We start from the raw sequence: 27,678 nt of genomic DNA on the forward strand, positions 1-27,678 counted from the left end.
TTTGTAGACCAGGCTGGCCTCAAAGTCAGAAATCTGCCTGCCTCTGCCTCCCAAGTGCTGAGATTAAAGGCATGCGCCACTATGCCCGGCTTCTGAACTCATTTTTCAATATTCATTCTTCTTATTGTACTTATTCTTTTGAAAAAGAATACAAGCTCTATTAAGTAAAAATTATATATTAAAACCGTCAATATGCAATTAAAACAGTTTCTCTAAACAGAGAAATTCAAATTCGGTCTTTGTAACATACTAAGATTATTAATACATTATTATCATTGTCTACATTCTTGTCTTGGTACAATATAAAAATTTGGAAATTATAAACAGCCTTAATTATATTCTAAAAGAAAATCATAAGCCCTAGACTGAAAGAAAAAAAGAAAATCTGAGAATAAATTTTAACTGACTTTATACATACATATTAATTTAGTCTCAGCTAGTTTGCTGAGAATTAGAGTAAGCCAACGATTTAGATAATAGCCATATGTATATTATGTTTCTGCTGGGAAGGACAGCAGAATTCATTGAATCTTCAGTCAGGCAGAGCATGTGGAGTTGGAGAGTTCTGCAGAATATCACGATGCATACATTGAGTAGGCAGTTGGACAAATGGTCTGAAACCCAAGTGAGAGGGCTGGGTGGAAGACAAGGCTTGGAGACCGTCAGCACGTATAGTGACTGACGCTATAGGAGTGGGTGCATTTAAGAAAGAATTCTGGGGGGAACAGAAGGATGGAGGAGCTGCCAGATAACTGGCAATACTTTTGGAAACCTGAAGGAACAGTCAGAATGAGAGAATGACACCCCGAAAGGAATGCTGTGGTTATTTTTTTTTTAAAGAAATTAGTCAAGGCACAAAATGGAAAGAATATACTGAGTTTAGTAAGCAGAACACCCCCAGAGATCTTGCCAGAAGCACCTTGGGTTGGCGGTGAAGACATACACACAATGCAGGGGTAGGTAAGAAAGCTGAGGTTGGAGATGCAGGTCTGTCATTTATCAAATAAAGAAAACGACTGAGCAGCTTCTTAATGTGCAGCATTGAGCTAGGATCCACTGAAATCCTACACAGTGTCGAGAAAATACTCAGACACAATGGTCCTCACAGCATTTACAACCTGCCAGGGAAGGCCACACATAGCAGCAGACAATAAGAGCATGCAATGGAAACCTTGGTTTAATTTTTTAAAGGGAAGGTTGGATAGCTGATAGTATTGTGTAAATCTTGAAGATACAGGTCCCATCACTATGTAATAAGAGAACTATCAAAAATGCCACAGAACTGATCTAATAAAATATTATCTGGCTGGCCAGATGATTCAGTGGGCACTTGCCAATAAGTCTGGCATTGTGAATTCAATTCCCAGTACCCATGTGACTAAGAGAACCAACTGTTACTGCAAATTGTCCTCTGACCTCCACATGAACAATGTGGCATTTGTGTGCCCCACAAAATAAACAAATATAGTAACAACAACAACAGCAGCAGCATCAAAAAGCCATGTCTGCCATCATTAAGCACTAAGATGTGACTGTCTGAGAGTGAAACTTCAAGGAAGATGGGCTCTACTGTTTGGTAAAACATAGGGAACAGGAATACAAACAGGAAAAGGCCTGGAAAGAAATAGAAATGCCATGTTACAAGGAAAATGTTTACAACAAAGTAAAGAACAGTAATAAGGCAATTTATTTTTCTCATAAAAAATGATGGAAGACAAGTGTCAGGAGATAAATAATGCAGATCTGCTATCTTAAGGGCTTCTCATCTGCTCTTTTAAAGTGCAGATCTCACTTTAAAAAAGGTAGCTGAAGCTTCACACTGCTCTAGCCCAGGAAAAATAAGAGGCAAGAGAGTACTGCTTTTCCCAACAGAAACACAGGGCAGTCACTAACCCTGTGGCATGGTGCCAGCAAAAACTACCTTCTCAGTAAGAAAGGAAAGGCGGTTGTATAATGGAAGGCAAACTGCAGCATCAAGCCTGGCTCAGGGCAAAGCAAGTGTTGCAACAATTAGATACATGATAGCAATGAAGAGTGGCGCTCCAGGCCCAAACAACCCTGAGACCCCCAAAGTGCCCATCCCATCTAGAGAGTAAGGCAGGTCTCCAAGAAAAAAAAAAAGAGTCCTTTAAAGACAGAGTTGAAGGTCAAAAAGAAAAGGCAAGAGAAGGTGGTAAGAGGTAAGGGAACCTGAGTTCAAGGGCTGCACATGATACTAAAAAAGGAACTAAGAATCCCGTGAGCCAGATCAAGAGTGGAGCGACACGGTTTACCAGGTAGGCGGGAAGCTGTTGCTGTGGAATGTGCTTAATGTAGCAGCCTGGACCCAATGCTCAAGGATGGTATGACGTTACCTTCATTTAGAAATCAGGGTAAGATTAGCATGTCGGACCTGGGTTAGAGAAAGACAGCTAGAAAAGCAAAGCAAAAGGCAGCTGTACTTCAGGAGAGAAGTATTAAAGGCCCAGCCCAGGACAGAGATCCTGAGGACAGGGAATACACTGTGGATTCAAAAGCTATGTAGAAAGGATAGTTGGCCGTCCTGGTATTCACAGGGAGTCGGAAAAAAAAAAGTGTTAAATCTGATTGTCAAGTTTCTGAATAGACATCTAGTTGTGGAGTTAGATATGGATACCATTCATAAAGACAGACTGACTATTCAGCAAAATTTCTGCTTTCGTTTTTGGGAGATTTTCACTTTTAACATGGTCACTCTGAATCTCCTGTCAGCTACTGCCTTCTGGTTGCTGGAATCCGAGAGAGGCGGAATGGGTCCAAACTTTCAGGGCACTGAGCAGTGAAGCCACAATGCACCCAGTCAGTGGCTCAGAGAAAGGCAGAGAGCGACTACAGAAGGGTCAAAAGAGCTCCTAGGAGCCCAGTCTCTTAAGAGAGGGAAAAGAGGAGGAGGTTGTGTTTCTCACTTCTCAAGGTTCTGTTTTGTGGTTCTGGGTAGAAACTATGAAACCTGACACTCAAAAGCACTATACCCTACCTGGCACCCAGGGCAGCTTTCTGGACATCACAGCCTTCAATTTGTGCTGGCCTATGAACTCTGTGGCGAGTGGGGGGAGCTTCATGCTTAGCTCTCTTGTGAGGCTATGCCAGTGCCTGGCAAATACAGAAGTGGATGCTCACAGTCATCTATAAGATGGAACACAGGGCCCCCAATGGAGGAGCTAGAGAAAGTACCCAAGGCACTGAAGGGGTCTGCAACCCTATAGGTGGAACAGCAATATGAACTAACCAGTACCCTCAGAGCTCGTGTCTCTAGCTGCATTTGTAGCAGAAGATGGCCTAGTCGGCCATCATTGGGAAGAGAGGCCCCTTGGTCTTGCAAACTTTATATGTCCCAGTACAGGGGAACACCTGGGCCAGTGGGTGGGTAGGGGAGCAGGGCGGGGGGAGGGTACAGGGAACTTTCGGGATAGCATTTGAAATGTAAATGAAGAAAATATCTAATAAAAAAATTGAAAAAAAAGGTTTTATTTTATATTTAGCCCTCTATACCCTCTCCTTCTTGGAGATTTACAGTGCATAAAAATAAAGAACTCTAACGTTCTGTACATTGTTGTAATGACATATTTAATCCTGGTGCAAAAAATTATAACCCAAACTTGCATGGCTTAAAGTACTTCCAGCTTATAATACACAGAAGTATGAAAACGGAGCCAGAGAACCTTAGCTGGCTGACACAGGAGTATTGTGAGTTCAAGGTCAGCTTGGTCTACACAGTGAGTTCCAGGGCCATCTAAGCTACAAAGCAAAAAGACTGCCTCAAAAGTAAATAAATGAATAATGAAAAAAAATTGAAAACACTGGTCCTTGAACAAAACATAGGGAGTGACTATTAACCAGGATGACAAGAGACATAGACCTGCAGCAGGGGCCTGGGTACAGAAGCCCTAAGAAGCAACAATGTACAAAACCACAAATGGCAGGAAGAAGAAACTATAACAGAAGGCATTTCATAAAAAGCACTGGATCCTACAACACCTCTTAAGGCCCTAGTTCATGTCATTGTCCTAGAGAGCTTAATATACTCTGGCACAGCGGATAACACAGTCTTGGAGAACCTTGGCCTCGGAATGAAAGGATGTGTGTCAACATCCTAGCTCAGTCACATCCTAGGTAATGGACCCACCACTGCTTTACCTGGCTGATGAAAACGCAGGTGGTGGTAACAATGCTGATTTTAGAACTGTATGTGTATGGGCCCCGTGGGCCCCGTGTACCTGGTGCCCAGAGTGGCCACAAGAGGGAGTTGGATCCCCTGGAGTTGCAGATGGTTGAGCTGCTTCGTAGGTGCTGGGAATTGAAACTGAGTCCTATCTAAGTGTAGCCAGTTGTCCTAATCACTGAGCTCTGTCTCCAGTCCCTGTCAGTCTCTCTTTAAGATTACTCCTAGTAATTATCAAGGCTTCAGAAATGCTAATATCACTTTCCTATGCACTAAATACTGCCTGACAGTTTTTTTCCAAACCAGAGATTTAGCATTACTGAATTTTCACATGCTCTCTTCAGTCACCTGATCACTGAGTTTAAACAAAGGGAAGAATCAAGTTTCTTTTAAGGTATTAATTAACAACACAGTAATACTCACATTCTAGTACATTCAGTAGACAGACTTATAGGAATTATAAATTATGTATTACTTTAGCTTCTAACTTAAAAAAAATTAAGTATAATTTTTAAAAAATGTGTAGCCAGGTGTAACAGTACCCGCTTCTAACCCCAGTACACAGGAGGCTGGGACATAAGAATCAAGACTTTGAGGCCAGCCTGAGCTCCATAGCAAGGCCCTATCTCAAAATTAAATACATAAATAAACCAGCCTTACCACAGCGAAGGTACACTTTATAGCCATATAGGACTAGCTTGTCTACTGGGGGAGCCTCTGGACTAGACTATACTATTTTGTATTCTGTGCTCTGGATAACTTGCTCTCTCAGAAAAGCTTTGACATCTTAGTGGTAAGTCTGTGATCTGAAAGGCTCTTTATGTGACATTGTATATTGTCCTTATACTTAACCAGTTCTCACCTGATGAGTGCCGGTTCCCAGGCTACAAGCTGAGGATACAAACACCAGCATGACTTCTAATCTTTCTTCAGGACACACTGGGTCTAATGGGGCAGATACTGTCAATTCCAACATTACTAGAAAACATCAATTTTATTTCAAATTTTTAGGTTTCCCAACAAAAATGTAACGTGGCATAACGAATTCAACTTCCATTTCCGACATCAAATTTTACAAAATGGGATAAAAGGACTATTAAAAAAAAAAAGCTGAAAAAAAAAAGGAAGTCAGATCATGTGACTATCCTACTTAAAAATCTCTCAAGAGCTTCCAAACGTATTTTGAATAAAAATCAAAGCATTTACCCTAATCAATGAGCTCCACTTGAGCTGGTACCAGTCAGCAGCTGACCTCATTTTGTATTACTCTCTTCTTTGTTCACCACAGTCCAGCTGCAAGGCTTCCTTCTGCTCTAGGAACAGAGCCACTCCTGCCTTTAGGCCTTTTCTCATTGGTCAGGCAAACGCAGACCGGACGAGTTCCTCTCCCCATCTTGTTCCACTGCACCCACGGTTTCCCTCTCTGATGGTGTACTGTTGACCGCCCAACCCCCCTTCTAAAGAGAGAATGACAGCATGTACCTCTCAGAGCTTATTTGCCAAAGTAGACTAGAGCTTACAATAAGAAATGGGTGTATTGTATACTTTCAACAAGTATGTCTGAATGAATCAAATTACTGAGTGTTTGAGCTAGGATTCAAACTCTGCTAATCCTAGACTGCTGGCCCAGATAGGCCCAAATCTGCTTTATTTCTGTATCCTCATCCTACACTGCTGTCTTAGTCAGGGTTTCTATTCCTGCACAAACATCATGACCAAGAAGCAAGTTGGGGAGGAAAGGGTTTATTCAGCTTACCCTTCCATACTGCTGTTCATCACCAAGGAAGTCAGGACTGGAACTCAAGCAGGTCAGGAAGCAGGAACTGATGCAGAGGCCATGGAGGGATGTTCTTTACTGGCTTGCCTCCCCTGGCTTGCTCAGCCTGCTCCCTTATAGAACCCAAGACTACCAGCCCAGGGATGGCACCACCCACAAGGGGCCTTTCCCCCTTGATCACTAATTGAGAAAATGCCTTACAGCTGGATCTCATGGAGGCATTTCCCCAACTGAAGCTCCTTTCTCTGTGATAACTCCAGCTGTGTCAAGTTGACACAAAGCCAGCCAGGACAAGAGCTTCGTCATCCAACCTTTCTTTCTCCCTACTTCTTTGTTCTTCTGGGTCATTAAGGAGAGTAGCTTGAGATGAATTTAAAACAAAAGAGAACTGGGATGGGAATAGGTTGTTTCCTTATAAGTATATGGCTACATCTTTAGTATTTCATCCCTGACAAACCTGCTCATTCACAGAGGTAGACTGATAAATAAGAATGAGACATGAGGAACATTTTAACTACTGATTCTCTCAGATCCTAAGGTCCCAAAGACAGGACATTTAAATTTACTCAATATTTACTCAAAAATGTACAAAGAGACTCGAATACAAAGCTGGAATCCTTTGGCGGCAACGTTTAGCATGCTCAAGAGTGGCCTTTATCCCTTTCTGGGATATCCCAACAGGTCTCACAGCCAAGCTGTTAATATGCTCTCCATGCTGAATAGCCTCTAGTTGGTTATCCATTCGATCAGGCTTTTATATCATAAGAATCATTAATTCCTACAATTCTAAAGCAGTACCTTTTCCATTGGGTAACACAATCTATAATTGCAGTATAGTACTTTAACTCATTGATGCGATCCCCGGGACATCACGGTTGTTAGGCAAAGGTACATGAAATATTAGGAAGGCCAGTGGGAAATCTATACACCAATAAGCATGGGACAAGCACTAGACAAACTTATAGTTCAACATATCTCAAAGGGCCATGGCACAAATTTCATATCACAGAGCAAAAAGTGCTAGTTATTGTTATTGGACAGACATCATATTTCCCTGAAACACAAGAAAAGGTACAGGGATCAGAGACATTTACTAAAGTATAAACATTTAAAAAATATTAGCTATTCAGAGTAATTGTTCTCTAGGATTCAGCACAGCTTCATCTAGTGAATTGGTATTTAGAGTGTATTAGGAAATCATCACAAAAATCAGCTGTTTTATTCTGATCCTGCTGCTGCTCCTCCAGTAATATAGCTATACATCTGGTAGATAAAGCCATAGTTTATTTACTGCACCTAAAATTTTTCCATTACCTGGTTAATTTAATTAGAAAGTTAACAGTACAAAAAAATTATTTCTGCTATTTCAGCTATGAAGCTACTTGAAACAATATTTTCCAGCTTTTAAAAGTAAAACTTTACAGGAAGTATATTACAAAGATTTCTTTAGGTTTTTTTTTTTTTTTTTAAGTACACACTAACCAATAAACTCAGCCTGTAACTGTACCTTCCAATGGGAGAGAATCTGGAGTTCAATGGAAAGCCACATAGTACAGGCAGACACTTACTCTTAAGAAACAGAACTCTGTGTTTGTATTGCTCTGTTGATAGCATTTAGCTAACATGTAGGGTTACTAATGGACAGGAAATTATATATATAATGAAGTACCAAAGGGTGGACAGCAGCTACCCATGCTCTGCTGCTCAACAGCTGCAGCAGAGACCAAAGTTCCCTCCCAGAATCTTGGACAGCAATTTTTTTAAAAGAAGAGAAGAGAAGAGGGGAGGAGAGGAGAGGAGAGGAGAGGAGAGGAGAGAGAAGAAGAAAAGAAAAGAAAAGAAAAGAAAAGAAAAGAAAAGAAAAGAAAAGAGAATCCTTTCTTATTAAAGCTCAAGAGAATATGAAGAGGAATGAAAGAGAAAGAGCTCAGGCTGGTTATGCTGTCAATTTTAGTTGTCATACTGGGCTTCAGAGAGGAAACATTCCTCTGAATGGCAACTGAACAGATGGAATTTTTCATTTTTGGTTAACTGGATGGAAGAATTGGACCGGTACCTAAAATGACATTGGAAATGAAGCTGAAACCCCTCCCACAGAAGGAAACAGATGCATCACTCCAGATACAAAATAAATTATTGAACAGTGCATATATTATGTTGGCATCATTGTATCCAACTGTACATCTGCACAGTGTTTTAGCATCCTGGTGAGAGAACAGACATTTCTGAAAGGGAAAAGGCACCCACTGAAGTGAGTCAGATAAGTACACCATTTGGGTAAGAAAAGCCAAGGCAACCCTTGACTGGATTTGGAGCTATTCATGCAGAGCGGGAAAAGGAACCATCAATTATACTTTCCCCAATGCCCTTGAACTCCTGCAATGATTAAATCATGATAGATTTTGAAATACAGAACCACATTTTCAGAATCTTAAATCAGAGTGAATAACATGTAATAATCTTCAGACCCTAAAGGTTGAGGGGTGACTGTCCTCCTTCAGTACCCTGACAGTACCCTGATGACCGAGCCACACATTAAACAAGACCACACTCCTGACATTAAGTGAGGACCAGAACGGACTCACGGAGCAGGGGGAAAAAAGGACAATGTGGTGATTTAAAGTTAAGTGACTGGTGAGTATGACCTGGAGCTGGAAGACGGGCTCTTCGTGGCTTCTGTGCTGTTTGTACATGTGCTGTGGTCCTCTCCTCACTCGCTCACACTGTCCACTGCTGAAGCCAATCCAGCCAATGCGGGTGCCCCACCCTGCCCATCCTCTCTGTGTCAACCCAGCTGAACACCGGGTTCGGGTGGTTTGCTATTTTGTTTCACTTTTACTGAGCTGGCCCTGGGCCAGCCATGGTCCTGTCACAAAGAGTGACACTACAGGAAAGTGTAACCAGGGGCTGTAGATGATGCCTGAGATGCCAAATCCTAAGGATAGTGTCTAAAAAGGAAAAACACAAAGGGAAAAAAATGTTTCCAATATAAAGATTTTGCAGCTATAATAAAATATCTGGCTTCTTTTTATTTATTAAGTCATTTATCACAATGTAATAAGCTTTAATGTCTAAATATATAGAATATTTATCACACGTAGCTTTCAACCAAACTATATTTAATAAGGATTCACTACCTTGAGAGCAATACTCTGCCTCCCAGACTGACAGAACGGCAGAGGTTCAGAAAAATGCGTTCAGTTCAGCCCCACCTGTGATTAAAGGAGAGCAGACAGCACACTGGCACAGTCACAAGTCTGGAGCATGGACTCACAAGCCTCACAATGGTATTTATGAGTAGTATTTATTTTGGAAATAAAAGTTGTACAGGGAACTGGTGCAAAGTCCTTCTGTGCATTCTTGCAATCCTTTTTAAATGTAGGCAACTGTGGAGTAGGAAAGAGCTCACACACAGAGAGACAGACAGAACGTAAAAGCAAAACTGAGAAGAGGTTGGGCCAGGCTGGATTTTAATCAAACAGTGGGAAGCCTTGAAGGGAATAGGTGGGATGTGGGATATGAGGAGCAGAGAATGACTAGGAATGGTGAGTCCATATGGGCTCCCTCCAAGAAAGGAGAGGAACAATCGAACCTTTGGAACAGCCATGGTGTGGCTGGATGTCTAAAGAGTCTGTTGCTAGAAGAAAGGCCTTGCTGTGATATGGCAACGATTCACAGAAGGAGAGAAAGAAGTGGAGCACTAGTTAGGTGTACGCTGTCCCCCTGCCTCATTCCAAAGCTCTTTCTAAGCTAAACCTGTGCTGTTTCTATTCTTCATTCTCTACTTGTAACACCTCTGATACCACCTGCAATCAGTCTTACATGAACATGACCAAATGTCTTATTGATATACGGCCTAGTGCACAATATTCGTCTATTTATGCAAGATGCTCCTTCTACAGTGGTCATTGGTCATGGGAGGACAAGGAAGCTGAAGGATGAGTCATCAAAGAGCCAAGTGAAAAGCTGCGTCTCACAGGGCACGGTGGACACCCAAGTCCAGCTGCTTCAAACTGAAGGCTGATGGGGTGGGGGAGGGCCAAAGGGTGACTCCAGGAAGTTCTGTGTTCTCCTTTCAGGTTAAGTTAGCCTCTCCTAATTAAATTCATTTTCACATTTATTGATTGATTGATTGTGTATGAGCACGCACACATTCTTGTGGGTCATGCTATGGCATGTGTGTAGAGGTCAGAGGATAACTTGCAGCAGTTGGTTCTCCTTCTACCATGTGGGTCCCAGGAATCAATCCAGCCTGGATCATCAGGCTGGCAGAAAGCACCTTTCCCCGTGAAGTCGTCTTGCCAACGCTAAGTTTGACTCTGACTTTTTGTTATCATCAGAGAAACATACCTGAGGTAATATCGGCATGATGTTAACATTTATTAACATTAAACACAAACCAAGATAGTTTATGAGTTTCTAAAGCATAAGTGTGACCACTTGGAAAGTACTGAATGATCAGTGCTTGGAGACAGATGAGACAACAGGAGGCTGAGTCTCCTCCTCTGAACATAACATCTCAATGTGACAGAAAAACACCCAAGTGCCATTAATGAAACCATGCAGGGTACAATTATCAATAAACCCACACACACCCACTGAAAGGACTTCACTTTGCTTGCTCAGCCTTCAGTTGGTCAGGTGATTCATACATTTTTAAAGCTATCAAGTTATATAAGCATAAGCACTGATCCTTCAAGGCGTTTTATATACACCTCAGCAATCTATTATATCTATATTTTAATTTTTCCTATATGCTGTCCTAACATTTTTTACTTAGCCTGATAAAAATTCATTATGTGAATTCCAGACCAAAAAAGAAAAGAAAATTCTTCTAGAATTCTAAACATTGTTAGCTTTCTATTATAAAATGAAAAGGTTACAATTAAGCCATATATATTAAGACCTTACATTTTCATTTTCATTTTCAACATGTATGGGTACTTTGGCTAAATGTTTGTGCTCTGTAGGTGTGTCTGGAAGCAGTAGAGGACAGATGAGAGGCTCAGACGCCCTGGAACTGGAGCGATAGCTGACTGTGGGCCACCACGTGGAAGACTTTGATTAGTTTACTGCGGGTGCCGTCTACTGCCCTGACCTGGTTCAGATGGCCAAGCCACGGTACTGGGACTGCACTCACAACTATTTTCTTTATGTTTTCGGCACACGTGAGTGTGGCTGTGTGTGGAGTTATATATTGACTGCAGTGTCCTTGGGGGCCAGAAGGGGACCCTGGGTCCCATGCAGCTAGAATTACAGGTTAATTTATTATTTCTAATTGGAGTAAAAACCCATTTGACTTTTATTAAAGTGGGAATTCAGCAGTGAAAAGTACATTCCCCCTGTAATTGGTCCCCTTACCTATTCCAAAGCTGTTTTGTCGTCGTCCCTAAAGCAAACCCTGTAAGTAGGAAGCTGCCACTTCCTGTATCACGGCTGCCCGTGGCCCCTGCAGTGCACACTCTGTCTCAGTGCATCTGTCTACTCTGGACACTTTATATAATTAAATCATACAGTGTGAGCCTTTATGTTTCCACAGGAGACTCACTGGGTCATCCCCACTCAGCATGCATAAATCAGCACTTTATTCCTTTTCCTGCCTGAGTGTGGGCTGCATTATACACATGCAGCAACATCACATCTGCTTTATCCATTCTTCTGCGACGGCCACTGGGGATACACTGAAGCTATGTACAGTATTTTAAGGCACTCACGTGAGTTCACTTTTCTTTGGACACATGCAGTAGAGGGGCTGATTTTGGGTGATAACCTCTGAGGGACCACTAAGCATTCTTCCCAGCAATGCACCTCCATCAGTCCCCAGTCCCACAGAGAGCTCTAGTTTGTATGCCTGCCATTATTTTCTTTTTCCTCAGAGACTCAGCCACATTCCCTTCACATAGCCCGATTATTTAACTTTATCATTGTATTTACTTATTTATTTTGGGGCCAAGGCAATGTCTTCCTATATAATCCAGGCTTGCCTTGAGTACACTGTGTAGCTCTGGTGAGCCTAAAATTGCAAGCCTCTTGTGTCAGTCTCTCAAGTAGCTGGGATTATAGGCTAGTACCACAGGTCTAACTCACTTTTTTCCCCTTTGAAATCACAGTGGTTGTAAACTTTTTGACTTGTTCTTCTCAAAGGACTATGTTTCTGTGTGCTTATTAGCCACTGTTTATCAACTTTGTAGAAAGACCTACTGACAGCCATTGCATGCATGTATACAGATGAGATGGCTAATGACTACTATGTATAAATATGTACATATGTCACTATATGTTACATAGTTATGTGTAACTATGTAACTATTATATAATATTAATATATAGTAAATAATATATAAGCATTCAATAACATACTATTATATGATATTTAATATTATATATATCTAGTATATATAAATATGTAATACTTAAAACATATATAACATGTATAATGGCATATATATGATCATTAGAATATATATAACATATACGACTATATAACATATAGTGCCACACACTATATATATATATGTATATGTGTATATATATATATATATATACACGTATGTATGTATGTGTGTGTGTATATATATGTGTGTGTGTCATTAGTCTTTTCCTCCATATATATGCATGCAATGAATGTCAACAGGCCTTCCTGCAAAGATATTCTATAACTATATACCATGTGACATAGATATAGTGATCATTAGTCTTGTCATCACTGAGTTATACAAGTTCTTATTTTAGATAAAAGACAAGACACGTTCTATGGTCTTCAAGCATTTTCCCTTATTCTTATATAAGTCTTTTGATTTTCCTGACAATGTCCTTGATGGGCATGGGTTTTTACTGTTGATGATGTCTACTTTATTGTTGTTTGTACTCTAGGAATCCTGCCCAGGACTGTATCGGCAAGCCCAGGGCTACCGATGTTTACCCACAGGCAGTGCTTTTAGATGTTCTGTAAGCTCTACTCTTGTGTTAATAGTTGATCTACGTGGCTCATGGTGTGAGCTTTTGCAGCTCTATCCTTCGCAGTGCTCTCAGTACCATTGGTTGAAGGTATTTGTTCCCCACAACAGTCCTGGTGTCCTTGCTGTAAATCACCTCCCTTAAAGCTTGTGAGCTCCTGTCTGTGGTCATCCACTTAAACTACACATTTCTCCAGGAGCTCAGATGTTCACGGAGCTAGATCTGAAAGACTACTGAGGTCAAGGACTTCCCCTCTGTAACCTGGGTTACACTTCACAGGGATAAGAGATACACTGATTTTCAGCATCCTCTTCTTCATGAAGGGAAATGGAAGCTCCATAGTTCGGGCACTCCAACAGAAACACAATTGTTCACAGTTGTGAATTACACTTATTTTTCTATGCGACAGAATTCTACACAATAGCATTACCAATCTCCCGTTCTCTTCAGGTCGCCGTTGCTGGAAGGAGAGAGAGAGTCAAAGGGAGGGAAGGCAATCCAGTCAAGGCATAGATTTCTATTTTCAGGAAACCTCTACCACTTTAAGCAATAGTCAATAAACTTAGAGGAAGGGACCAAGAAGCAACTTACCACATAGGCACCGGCACCCATCATCGCCACTAGCACATTCACGCCGGCCACAGCCAGTCTGTGTGAGACAACGGCTCTTGTATTTGGTTTTTGTTGCAAAGGCATCATTGCAAGCTGTGTGAGTGCATAGACTCCCACCTCACCTATGCTCTCTAGGTTTATGAATCAAGGAACTCGGACACAGAAGTGGGCTAAAGGAAATGAGACATTAAAATATAAACCTTACTTAAAATTGTGAATTACATTTGTTTTTCTATGTGTGTCTGTGTGCACATACATATGCATCATAGCAGACCTGTGGAGACTTCTGATAACTTGTGGGAGTCTGTTCTCTCCTTCAAACCTGTTCCAGGGATCAAACCTAAGTCATTAGGTTTGGCTGCAAGCACCTTTACTCACTATGCCATCTAGGCAGCCCCTCAAAGATTTTTTTAAAGCTAACTGAAAACTAATTTTCAGATCAATTTAAGAAAGAACTAGAATAGGAACGAATAAGAATTATTTCCTTTTAATCTTTATTACATCAAAAAGTACAGGAAATTATTCTTTTTCCCTTTTTGTTCTTATTTATCACCTAGTGCCTAAGACCATACTTCAGCTAACCCTGCTCCATCAAGTTCCTAACTCCCCACTGTTCCCAATATGGAGCAACACTGATGCATTTATTGACAATTCAGTGAGTGACATTTTATAGGGAGATCAGTCATTTCGAGCACCAATTCTCCAACTTAATAATAGGCTATTATGATGAAGACTATTCAACAGCCTGGGGTGGGACCAGAGATTCTGCAAGGACACAGATCTATGAACTGCAGTCTCAAGGACAGACTACCAGGACTCTGAACAAAAAGAATAGGATGTAAAAGATAAAATACCAACAAGGTAGGCCTACAGGGACGTGCACACTCTCAAAGGACTGCTTTCTCCTTGATTCTGTTTCAAGAGAGAGCAAGAGAAGCCCTGTAAGACAGGTAACGGGACAAGATGAGCCAGTCCATCTCCCAGGTCCATTTCCTTAATGTTAACAAGCACCAACTAAACTCCTGCTACCCACCGGAGGTGCTGACAACAGAAAGATTATACAGTGTGAAAAGTTCACCTTAGAATTGGAAGGCTTTGAAGAAACAGGAAGCATCCACACTACCCAGAAAGGCATTGGCATCACAATAGGAGACGCTAAAGCAATCTCAAACATTCTAACCAAAGTCCACTGCAGCGGGTGTTAGAATCAAATAAACAGCTGAGTGAGTGTGGTGTCAACCCAACACTCAGGAGAGAGGCAAGACAACCACAGGTTCGAAACCAGCCTCGTCTACATGAGGAGTTCCAGGCCAGCATGGGTTATGCAGTGAGATCCTATCTTAGGAAACTAAAAGGTAACAACAACAAGAATTACAGTAAACAGAAAATGTACTAAAACAAAGAACAATCAACTTAATAAAATTAAAGGATTTGTACTTCACAATGTCACCTTTAAAAAGATCTTACATACTTTGTACCAAGTCCTTTTACTATCCGTTTCGGTTGTAAGTGCTCCAGACTTGACATGGCAACACCCCTAAAACTGTTGGCATCTGTAATTACCACAGGAGACCCACACAAGATTGGGCTTATTAATGTTCCATCACGAGGAAGGAAAGAGGGGCTCAAACCACCCCACACCTCCTCAGCAGAGAGAGAACAAGTGCCTAATGCTGGCAGGGAGGGGCTCCCCCCACCCCCCACACACAAAGTGGTTACTGGTTGCTGGGGAAAGAAACTTGAGTGGTTAGCTGCTTCTAAGTTAACATGCATCTGTGGGCCACGCCTCACTCATGATCCTCTAAGGAACCCAGTTATATGCACTGATTTATCAAGCAGGACTTGGATGGATTCACATCTTTGTTCTGTCATTAGTGCCCTATTTGAAAGGAGCAGATGCCTGTTCATGTCTCCTCAGGAAAAGCTAATGCAATAATAGTTCTGACCAAAATGATACACAGAAACTCAAGGCATGATATTAGATCCTTTATTCAAAGTCTGTTTAGAACAAGCCAGCCTTCCGTCATCTTCAATCTTACACACCACAACTCAAACTGACAACGAGCAACACTATGAAGCCACCATTTATAATTGAGTGTAACCATCTGTTCATGTTCTTATCAGTAACTCCCAAATCCCTATTTCCAAGTCAGACTTCTAAATTCCAGGCTCATTTACACAATTTTCTGGGTATCTCTATTTAGATGTCTAATCAAAACTCAAATGGAGCCTAAGACTGAAGACCTCATCTTACCTCTCCATTCTTGATCCTCCTGCAACTGCTTAAACAACAATCCTCAGAATTATTCTTAAACTGTTTTTCTTGCCTCACTTCAAAAAATAAAACAGCAACCCCAGATAATGGTAGCCATACAACTGTAATCTCTCAGCACAACTTTCTCTAGAAAACAAATGTGTGTGTGTATATGTGTGTGTATATATATATATACACACACATACATATATGTACACACACATACATATATGTACACACACACACATACATATATGTACACACACAAATGACTCAGCCTGTGAAAACAATGTGTCATACAAGCTAGATGACCTAAATTTGATTTCCAAAGCACAGAAGGAGGAAAGAACTCTCCAAAATTGTCTCTGACCCCACACACATAGCATGCCCACATTCCACATTCACACATCACAAGTGCAGTAATAATATGAAGTGTGTGTGTGTGTGTGTGTGTGTGTGCACCTATTGGAATGGTAATGCACACTCTCTGCTATTTATGCTGAGAGTGTGTAATTTGCTATTTGATTTTATAGGGGTTATCATTAAGAGACTGCATGGAGTCTCAGAAGAGATTCTGAATTTTGAAACTGTTGAGTGTGAAGGACTATGGGGACTTTGAGGTTGGACTGAATGCATTCTGTATTTTATGGCCATCAGCCTATGGGGCCAGGGAGTGGAATGTGAGGGTTACAATGAGATGTTCCCCTATTAGTCTCAGGCATCTGAACACTTAGTCCCCAGTTGGTAGCACTGTCTGGAGACTTCGGTGTGGCTGTGTTGGTAGAGACCTGTCACTGGTGGTAGGTTTCTGAGACTTATGTGTGCTCTCTCTGTTTTTTTGCTTGCAGTTCAAGCTACAAATACTCAGATTCCAGCTCCAGCTGCCACGTCTCTACTCTGCCATCATGGACTCCTATCCCAACGGACCTGTAACCCCAAATAAACTCTTTCTCCATAAGTTGTCTTGGTTATGGCTTTCTATGACAGCAATAAAAGCTCAGGAGCTGTAGCCTCGCTGGAGGAAGAGGATCACCGGGGGTGGGCTGTGGTCCTTTAAAGCCTTGGACCCTTCCAATCTGCTCTCTGCTTAGTGCTTGTCGTTGAGTCTGGGAGCTCAAGGCTTCCTGCTCCTGCTGCCAGGCTGGATGCTTGTTCCCGAGCCTCTTCACCATGACGGACTCTCAGCCCCACATCCTTAAGCCAAAGCAAACTCCTCCTTCTATTAAGTTGTTCAGGGTCATGGTGCTTTTATCACAGCAAATGAAAAATAACTAATATACACTTTAAGTTATAATAATAACAACAACGAGAATGAGGAGGAAGGAAAAGAGGAAGAGGAGGAGGGATGGGGATCTGGAGCGATGGCTCAGGGGTTAAGAACACTGGCTGCTCTTCCAGAGGATCCGGGGTCTATTCCCAGCACCCACCCAACTCTCTGGAGACCTAGTTTTAGGGGGTCTGATGCCCTCTTTTGGTTTCCTCAGACAATGCACATGGCAACAGATATTCATGCAGGCAAAACAACATATACATAAAAACAAAAAATCTCTTAAAACTTACCAAGAAATAAACGTGTAAATGATAGATTTGGAGAATATGTTCTAAAAATTGAGATAGGCAGAGGAAGACAACTACAACACAGTCTCACAGACGCATGAGCTATAAACTCAGAGACACATGAGTGATGCTGCTTATGAGGAGCTTGGGAGATGTGCTGGGACGGAGGAAACAGGTTCCTGCCCAGCATGGTGACAATGGCTAACAACAGACCAAGTATTGTAAACCTGACACATGCTGTGGGGTTGGAGGTATCTCACTATAAAAAAGAAAAGTTCTAACTATATGAGGCAGTATGCCTGTTAGCTTAACTTATTCTATAATGTAAACACACACTAAATCATGCTACATACCAGAAATGTAAATGCTAAATAAATTGTCTTTAAAAAAAAAAAAACAAAAATAAAGCAAATGTTTTACTGGTTAAAAACAGTAGCATCAAGAGCGCTTGGGGAACGTATGTGAGAATTTGTTGTGTTATTTTTGTAGCTTCTTTAAGTCTAAAATTATGTTCAAGTATGAAAACAGCCACCCAAGGCGAAGCTCCTAAGGTGATCTTGTTCCAATTTGACTACTACCTGTTCCCAGTACAAACTAAAGCGGTCCTTCTGAGACCATGAACCAAATGACGCCATTCTTCTCAATACCCAGTAAGAACAGCTGGCTAAGTCCACAGAGTGAAGAAACTCACATTGCTATTCTCTGAATGATGCGTTCTTGCTTCAGAGAGCCACTTTGCCATCTCATCAGTCTTCAAATATAAGTCGAGCAGACCTGCCCTACTGACCTCACCCACTCCCCTGAACCCTGCACAGTGTACCCAGGTCACTGACTACCCCTTCTGCACTTCCTGCATGGTCACTGCTGTGTAATCTACTATGTCTACGTATGCTTTTCAACATGACTCCCTTCACTACACTGAGAGCACGCACTACGGCGTACACTCTCACTGGTGTACTTCCAAACCCCGAAACTATGAATACCAGTGAAATAAACGGACTAGTTTTGCTGAACACCTATTACTATCTAGCAGTTATCCAAAAGAATAACAATCCAGCTGCATAGTAACTATTTATAATCCATTGAGGACATGCATGAAATACATAGGCTGACTATATTTTAAAAAGTTCTTGGCACAGAGGCAGAGGCAAACTGCAGCTGTATTTATATCCAGGAATTCCTCAGTGTATCATTAACAGTTTGTCCAAAATAAGAATGTGTCACCTATAAGACCAGTCCTCGACACAGTTATTTAATATTACAATTCCTCAACACATTCCTCAAGAATATTCTTAAAGACCATTGCCACAATTTTCTAGGGTTTAAAATGTGTCAAAAAATGAGTGTAAAATGAAAGGGCAAATCTTGCAGAAGGTAGCTTTATGAAGTCTACAGAAATACTATAGAATCACAAGAAAACAGCTGATTTCTACTTCATATGACCAAGATAGTGCAGCAAGATAGGAATATGAAAAATAGCTCAAACAATAATATAGTAAAGATTATTATAAATATTGAGAAAGAATGGCAATACCTTCAAATTTTGAAAAAAGAAAGAAAGAAAGAAAGAAAGAAAGAAAGAAAGAAAGAGAAAGGAAGAAAGAAAAACAACACTTCTTATTTTCAGTAAAAGAGACAAATGTGACTTAAGGATATCATGTTGTGTTATTATAACTTTTTCAAAATATCTATGTTAAAACAAACACACAATACCATGGTGGACAGATGGTTTAGGAGTTAATATTACAAGAGCACCAGCTGTTCTTCCAGAGGACCCGTGTTCAATTCTCAACACCCACATGGCAGCCTGCAACTGTGTTGAACTCCATCCAGTTCTAGATAATCGGACATCCTCTTGTGGTCTCCTCAGGCATGCACAGATGTGGTGTGTAGACTTATATGCAGGTAAACCACTCATACATCAAAGAAATAAATCTTTAAAAAAAAAAACCCAGTATTATTCAACATACAAAGGGGGTGGCGCTTCTGGGCATGTCCCCAAAGTCTGTATGTCATACCAGAGAGACACTTGCACATGAGTGTTTATTGCTGCAAATTTACAATAGGCGGGAAATGAACCGGCCTAGGTGGTCATCAATGAGGGACTGAAGGCACACATGAATGGATGAAGATCATTTGTTCAATGGAATTTCACCCAACTGTAAAGCAGCTACATGAAACCATGAAATCTGCAGGAAAATGGATGGAACTGGAGGTTACTGTGTTAAGCCCAGCAACCTCGACTCAGAAGACAAATTCCGTGTGTTTTCTTTCATATGAGGATCCTAGATTTTAACTTTCATGTATGTAAGTGTGGGTACAGAACATACGACTACAGAGAGCTCTGTGAGATAGGAAAACAGTCTTAAAAGATGGGAAAGTAGGACATGAAAACATGTGGTGGGCACTGAGAGGGGACAACAAGTGCAGGGGGCACAGGGTGGGCACTGAGGGGGGAGGCAGCAAGCAGGGGGCACAGGGTGGGCACTGAGGGGGAAGCAGCAGGCAGGGGGCACAGGGTGGGCACTGAGGGGGAGGCAGCAAGCAGAGGGCACAGGATGGGCACTGAGGGGGGAGGCAGCAAGGAGGGGGAACAGGATGGGCACTGAGGGGGGAGGCAGCAAGCAGGGGGAACAGGATGGGCACTGAGGGGGGAGGCAGCAAGCAGGGGGAACAGGATGGGCACTGAGCGGGGAGGTAGCAAGCAGGGAGCACAGGGTGGGCATTGAGGGGGGAGGCAGCAAGGGGCGAAGAGACACAAGGGGACAGGAGGGGAGTGCAGGAGAAGCACCAGCAAAAACAATGTATATCAGTGCCACAATAACCATTACTTCACATGCTAATTAAAAATACAATTTTAGAATCCGAGGGAGAGGAAGGATGGAAATAGGGGTGCTTATCATATTGCATTATATAGATGTATGCAATTCTCAGAGAACAAATTTTTTATACAATTCGAAATAGTAAGTCCTAAATACATATACATATGAACGACATTAAATAAGCTCAGGTTATATACACACATACATCATATCTCATATACACACATAGATATATGTTATGATGATGTAAGACTAAGAGGTCATGAATATGAGAAAGTGGTGGGGTGACGGAAGAAAGGGAGGGAGAAAAAGGAGGGGCAGAAAATGTAAACAAAATTCTCATATGTAAAATTGTCAGAGAAAAAATAAAATGTAAAAAACTACATTAAATTATAAAGTAGAATCTCTGAAACATCGTTTTTAGAAAGATGTGAGGTGCTATAATTACGCTGATATACTCACTCACAATATGCACATATGTTGAGACATCACTAGAACAACCATAGCTACAAATTTTGCAAAAGTCACTCAGTGAAGCTGATGGGGAGACAAGTACTTAATTCATTCTTACTGTCAGAAGTCACCATACAGTTGTAATTAGTCTCACACCTCCCTTTTCATCAAATGTCTCCTTCCTCACATGGCCATCGTAAGACTCTTCATACATACACACTTTAAGAGTTACTAAACACTGTGCATATTCCAGGCCAGCTTAAATTCATTTATCTAAGAGTTTTATTGACTCATAGGCAGTGCACTATAAAAATGGCTTCTGGACCTTAAGGGACTTTAAGGTGGAACCAACATTGATGAAGGGAAGACAGAGACACATTAAAAAGGGGGAAATGGTTTTCAGAGAAAAGCCCTAGAGAGATGCAGACACAACTAATATATGTTAAGTGAGAGTTAGGTTCTAATAAATAAGACAATATAAATCATTTTATGTGACATATTCAGCTAAAGTAGAGAAACTCCTTAACCAGCATCTTAGGCACAGGGTGCAGTTTCTCATTTGGGCCACAAGATAGAGCCATTAGCCAGCTGGAATGCAAGATTAAAGTAGAGACAGCCTGATTGAAATGACTCAAGCTATTTTAAAATGTCTTTATGCAGTCTATTTTTAACAGTATATATTCTCCACTCCATTTTGTAAAAATGGATTTAGAATAAAGTTTATAATAGAAAAAAAGTATTCTAACAGTTGAATGATGAAGCCCACCACATAACTCTGAAGGTATTTCTCTGTACCAGTCCTCATTCAACTGTGACTGCTAAAGAGGATCATCACAGGTTTGTCCCTTGCAAAGCAGCTTCCACTTAGCCTGGGGCAGCAGCAGACACGACTTTCTGGACTGTCGCTCTTTGGAGTTAGATGAGGATAACAGTTATCTGCCTGGTTTTAAATGCCAGGGAGAATGGGCTCTGTAAACACATGACACGGTTGGGCTCTGTTACTGAGTGGTCCTGATGAAGCCACACTATTGCTTTTCTTAATTCTTGTAATTTCCCACAATGCAGCGTCTTGGGACAAATGCTTAGAAGTGAGTCTAGCACACAGTGTTTACCATAAACACTATGATCGTTAGTATCAATACTGACCTTACTATCCTAAGCTAAAGCAAATGTCAAAACCCTCAAAGACAAAGACAACTAGCAACCGAATTCCTGGGGACACTTGTGACCTCATTTAACAATAGACATAACCCAGTTTGCCAACCTCCCACAATTAAAGTTTCCATTGCAGCTCAAAGGCCCCACGCTCCCCTGGTAGGGAAACCAGGAGTCGGTTACAGCTGCTTGGGCTCATTTAAAGTCACAGCAAGGGACTGGCATGGGTGACTGTCAACACATGCCATCCTCACGCTTTGTTGTTGAAAATGTGATAGACACATGAGACACCAGTTCAGGGCCAGCAGCGGGCCGTCCTCCTTTGACAGAATACAATTAGTACTTAAGTGCATGGACTTTGTACATCACTGAGGGGATTCAGGAAACAATAAAAAACAAAATCTTGTAGGAAAAACTACCGACAGCAAAGTATGACTACTGCCATATTGTCTGCTGTCCCCTGTCCATCTTTTGTATTCCACTTTTTCTTCTATTTTCATTATGTGTTTTGTTGTTGTTGTTGCTGCTGTTTGGATAAATAAATGCTCTGATTCCTCCTGGGTGTGTGTGGGAAATGAGATTCCTTCAAATCACTTTAAAGTACAAAGCAGGAAAGACAGTCAATCTTGATTTTTGGAACAATGCTGCCCTCTGCTGGAAGAGCTGAAATATTTTCATCAGTCTCAAACCTGCAGGAGTCTAGAACCACCTTCTGATTATTAACTAAAAAATCAGAAACTAGACTTTCAGTTGTGGTTGTTTTCCTTTCCCATATTCTCCGTGATTATTTCTATTCTCTAAATAATACACGTGAATTGGCTGAGGCGAGGCCTTCCAAATCGATGTGTCTTTACTATACACACAACAGTGGAGGATGCAGGTTTTGAACAATTAGATAATGGTTCTGAAGGGAAATTGTAAGGCTAGGTATCTCTACAGAAGTTTGATGATGTAATAAAACTCAGTTCAGCAGGTCAGAGGCAGGTCCATGTCTGACCACACTGGAAGTTCACTATACCATGGCTAGGTTCTTTTATTTCTGGTAGGAATACTTATTCCTGCCAGGCTAATCTGGCTCATTTATTGAACAGTATCTGAATTGCCTAGTCTAGACTCTTTGAACTACTTCATCTGTGTATGTGCTTTGTTCTGTTTTGACTTTTAGAATTGAGGGCCAAACAATACGTCAATTCATTGAATAGCTGCCTTTGCAGTACCCACCCCATACAGAGGCAGAAACACACAGGAAACTCATCGTTATATACAGGGGAATGAGACAATAACCCTGCATTTGAAATGAGAATTTAAGCTAGTTGGTGGCTGTGAAAATATTAAAACTCAGCATTCGATGAAAGAGTGATAACTATGGTTAACTTAAGCTCACACAATGGAGGTACTGTGACACTGAGAATGGCAAAGTGTGTTTCTAGTGTGTGTTCCTATATGAATGTATAAATTTTAAATGACTAGAACTCTATCTACCTATTATCTTCCCCAATCCTATTCGGTTCATATATAAAAGAGGCTTCTAGCTGTGCTAGAAAACAGATCAAAGTTCCATCAATAGGTCTGTGACCTACTGTAGCAGCCGCTCTGTAGCAGCCTCCTGTAACTCCAGCCCCGAGGGTCCCATTCCCTCTTCTGGCCTCTGTGGGCACTGACATACTTGAGATACACACATGCATGCACACGGCGTGGCCAGGGGTGGGGCAATAAATAACTATGAAAGCACTGAAATCAATGCATAAAAAATAAATTCTACTAATTTAAAAAGCTCAACAAACATGTATCAATGCATAATTAACAGAATGAAGAAGAGGGAGATAAGAGAGCCATTATGTCGTATGCACACAAAGAAAACAACATAAATGCATATTATTAAGTGAAAGCCAATGTAAAAAGGTTATGCACTGTACAATTACAACTCTGGCTCTTGGGAAAAGCAAACAACTCAGGCAGTAGCAGTTAGAGATTCCGTGGGAGGAGCAAATGGTGAAAACTCTCACCTAAGACACTGGCTGAGTGTGGGAAAGGAAGAAAGGCTGTGTTAGTAACTTCCAAATAGCTTTCCTGTAAATCTAACACAAAGTCATGGGCCAGTCAGATGCTTCCAAAAGCAGAGGTGCTTGCTTCCAAGCCTAGCGACCTGAGCTTGAATCCCCAAACCCACAGAGCCTTCAGAAGGAGAGAGCTATCCTCTCTCCCAAGGCTATCTTCTGATATCCACAAGCACCCTGTGGCCCAAGCAGACCCACGCACACACACATAATGAATAAACAAGTCAATATTAACTAAAAAGCCAGCCCATATATTTCAGTTTAGGAGAGTAAACAATTTTGAGATCCACTCATGAGAAAAAACTTCTGAGCTAACAGGGAACAAGCAAGGAGCTATTAGATTAAGCTTACAAAGGGAGTTTTAAAAGCTGGGTTAAGGAAATGGTTCCATGGGTAAAGTGCTTTTATACAAGTGTGAGGACCTGAGTTCAAATCCCTGCACCCATGTGAAACACCAGCTCCTGTACCATGTGCCTATAATCCTAATGCAGAGGAGGTGGAGCCAGGATGATCCCCAGGGACAGCAGGCTCAATCAGTGAACTCGGGGTTCATCAAGAGACCCTGCCTCAAAAAATAATGTAGACAGTGACTGAAGAAGACAGATGGCATTGATCTCTGGCTTCCATATAGAGGTACACGTGCATAGGAACACGTGTGTGCCTGCGCGCGCGTGCACACGCGCACACACACACACACACACACACACACACACAAGGTAAATAAAAATCCTAGCACAGGAGAGCCAAAAGGCAAAGGCAGGTGTATCTTTTATGAGTTCCAAGCCAACCTGGTTAACATAGTGAGTCTAGTTCAGCCAAAGCTACATACTGAGGCTGTTTCAGAGGAGAAAACAGAAAACCAAAACAACACACACATACCCTTCTTAATATCCAACACAAGAAACTTCTAAGCAAATATAACAAAATATATGCACACTCCCTGTGCTGATAACTACAAGTGAAAAAAGAAATCACAGAACCAAAAAAAAAAAAAAAAAAGGAATCCAAATTTAACTCCAGTTGATGGGGACTTAAATCTCACTCTCTTAAAGTGACATTTTCCAATTTATTTCTCTTGCACTCCAACAAGGTCTTGTGATGTTAAGTATTTTATTCACATTTTTTGGAGCAAGTTGGAGCACTGAGCTCATGTGGAAATTAAATGGTAGGAAAAGGCTAAGAATCAGTAACGCCTCTGGGGAAATGAAAATTAATGCTCATGCAAAACCCACATGTGAATTTTGTGGCAGCTCTATTCATAAACACCAAAAGCTGGAATCAGCCCAAATGCCTTCAATGTAAAGATACAAACTATGGCACAGCCTTGACATGGACTGTTAGTCATCAATAACAGGAAACAAACTACTGGTAACTCTTCACAGCTTAAAGGCATCACGCTGAATGGAAGAGGCCATTTTTTAAAAGTTACAGATGGTATGACTCTCCGGATAATATTCTCAAGAAGACAAAACTCTAATTGACATAATAATCAGTTAGCAAGATTACGAACCTAGAGAGTCAAGGGTCAGCATGTGGGAGATACGGAAGGCAGTAACCGGGTTCTGTATCCTGATCATGATGAAGTTAGATGAATCCCTGACGCATCAAAAAGTGAGATGTGTGCTAGTTTTATAGCATTTGTATTTGAAAAGGAAGTTGTGCTGTGTGTGTGTGAGTGCTCTGTGCTCCACGGCGTACATCCTGTGTGCACGCATGTGGAGGCCAGAGCTGGACGGCAGGGCTTCTCCTCTATCTATACTCTCCGCCTCATTACCTTGAGACACCACCTGTCTCTGGGTTGGAAACTTGCCTACTGACTAGGCTGGCTGACCTCTCGGAGCTACCAGTCTGGTCCTACAAACCTAGGGTGTAGGGTATGCACAGCCATCCCTGGCTTTGGTGCTGGAGATTCGAACTCAGAACTTCCTGTGTGCTGAGCAAGGGCTGAAACCCAGTGAGACATTTCCTCAGTCCTCGAAAACAACTACAAATAAACTCAGTTCATTAGTAATAAAGTAAACAGTAAAGAAAAACTGAATATCTGCATGTATCAATTATGTATGTATTATACCTAACAGTTGAACCCTTTAGTTCAACTGCTAGTGCTGGTGGGGGTACAAAATGGATCAAGCTGTTTCTTTTCTCTCTTTTTTGGGGGGTTGTTTTGTTTTGTTTTTTCCTTTGAGACAGTGTTTCTGTGTAGTCCTACCTATCCCAGAACTTGCTCTGTACACTAGACTGGCCTCGGATTCCCTTGCCTCTACCTCCTGAGTGCTGGGACTAAAGGCGTATGGGCCACTTGGGCCACTCTGTCTGTTTCTCACAAAGTTTAACGTACCTCTCCAGGCTGATCCAGGCGTTCTCCTTGTAAAAGAGAAATGAACGCATTATATCTATAAAGTCTCATCATTTATCTGTGACAGTCTTAAAACCGGGACTAATCCAAAGATCTATGAACAGGTGAGCAGGTAAGAAAACTATTTACATTGCATTCCACACAATAGAACATTAGCAACAAGGTAAAAATTTTGATGCACATAAAGATGAACTTCAAAATAATTATCCTAAATACAGGACCCAGAAAGAAATCTATAAAGACATATATACAAATATTCACTTTTAAAACCTGTAGGAAATGAAGACCAATCCATAGCGTCAGAAACCCAGATCAGTGGGTACCTGGGTGCAGGCAGCAGAGGCAGCATATTTAAATGCTCAGTGGGCGAAAAAGTTCAAGGTAATACGTTTTAGAAAAGGGTTAAGTGGGTACTAGAGAGATGGCTCAGAGGTTAAGAGCACTTGCTGCTCTTACAGAAGACCCAGGTTCAAATCCCAGCACACACATGGTGGCTAAACAACCATCATTAACTCCAGTTCCAACAGCTTTGGCACCAGATACACAACTACATACCTGCAGGCAATACACACACAATTTATAAACCTTTTTTAAAGATAAGAAAAACATTTTTATATTACCATTTAACATAGTTAATATTGTGAGAAATTAATGAAACACAGTTGTTGGACCAGTCTTCAACCTTCCCAGTAGCGACAGACACTACTATTATCTCTTTCATGTAAGACCACCGAAGTAAGTGAGAAAAACTGACTTGTGCCTAAGCTGCCTCAATCAGCGCTTAAGCTCTGACCCAACTTCTTTCTCTGCGACTTTCTATACTGGAGCAATAGAAAAAAGTAAAAGACATTGTGTGGCCTGCTGCAAGGGGGACGGGGAAGGGGGGTGCGGGGGGGGGTGGAGACAGAGAGAGTCAGAGACACACAGTCACACACACACACACACATACAAGGAACGCTCCCCCCCGGGGGGGGGGTCTAGGTGTAGCCCTGACTGTCCTTGAACTCACTCTATAGACCAGACCGACCTCGAACTCAGAGGTCCAGCCGCCTCTGCCTCCGGAGTGCTGGGATTAAAGGCGTAATCCAACACCGCCTGGCTATAAAAGAACACCCTTTACTAAACCGGTCCAGTTCTTGAAAACAGCTTTAGTTAGACACACATTTCTGAAATCGACCTGGACAAGGTCTTGGGACTCAGACCTCCTGGTAAGGGAAACGGGAACTGTTCATTAGAAAGGATCAGTGTATTCGGAAACTTCTGGGTTGACAAGGACGGCGACAGACAGGGAGAGCGCGCCAGCCACTGCGACACTGAGAACCGTAAACTCTGCGGACAACCTGGATCTGAAGACCAAGGCAAGGCACTGGCGCAAGGCCTTTCCCGATGCTCCCCAGAACCTCTGGCAGATCTTGGAGGACCGGGACCAGACTTCGTCGCCCAAGGCAACCACCAAGCCCTGGGACCCGGGACAGGGACCAGGGCACCCGAGGCCCGG

At 41.7% G+C, this 27,678-nt stretch overlaps 1 protein-coding gene across 1 annotated transcript in view; it reads right to left on the reverse strand.

Moving 5' to 3' along the window:
- Ndufaf2 (NADH:ubiquinone oxidoreductase complex assembly factor 2) overlaps positions 1-27,678 on the reverse strand; it is a 75,057-nt gene that overhangs the window by 47,138 nt on the left and 241 nt on the right. The gene's annotated exons all lie outside the window — the stretch shown is intronic.

Source organism: Mus caroli, chromosome 13 (genome assembly GCF_900094665.2).
Source record: "Mus caroli chromosome 13, CAROLI_EIJ_v1.1, whole genome shotgun sequence".
Classification (NCBI taxonomy): Eukaryota; Metazoa; Chordata; class Mammalia; order Rodentia; family Muridae; genus Mus; species Mus caroli.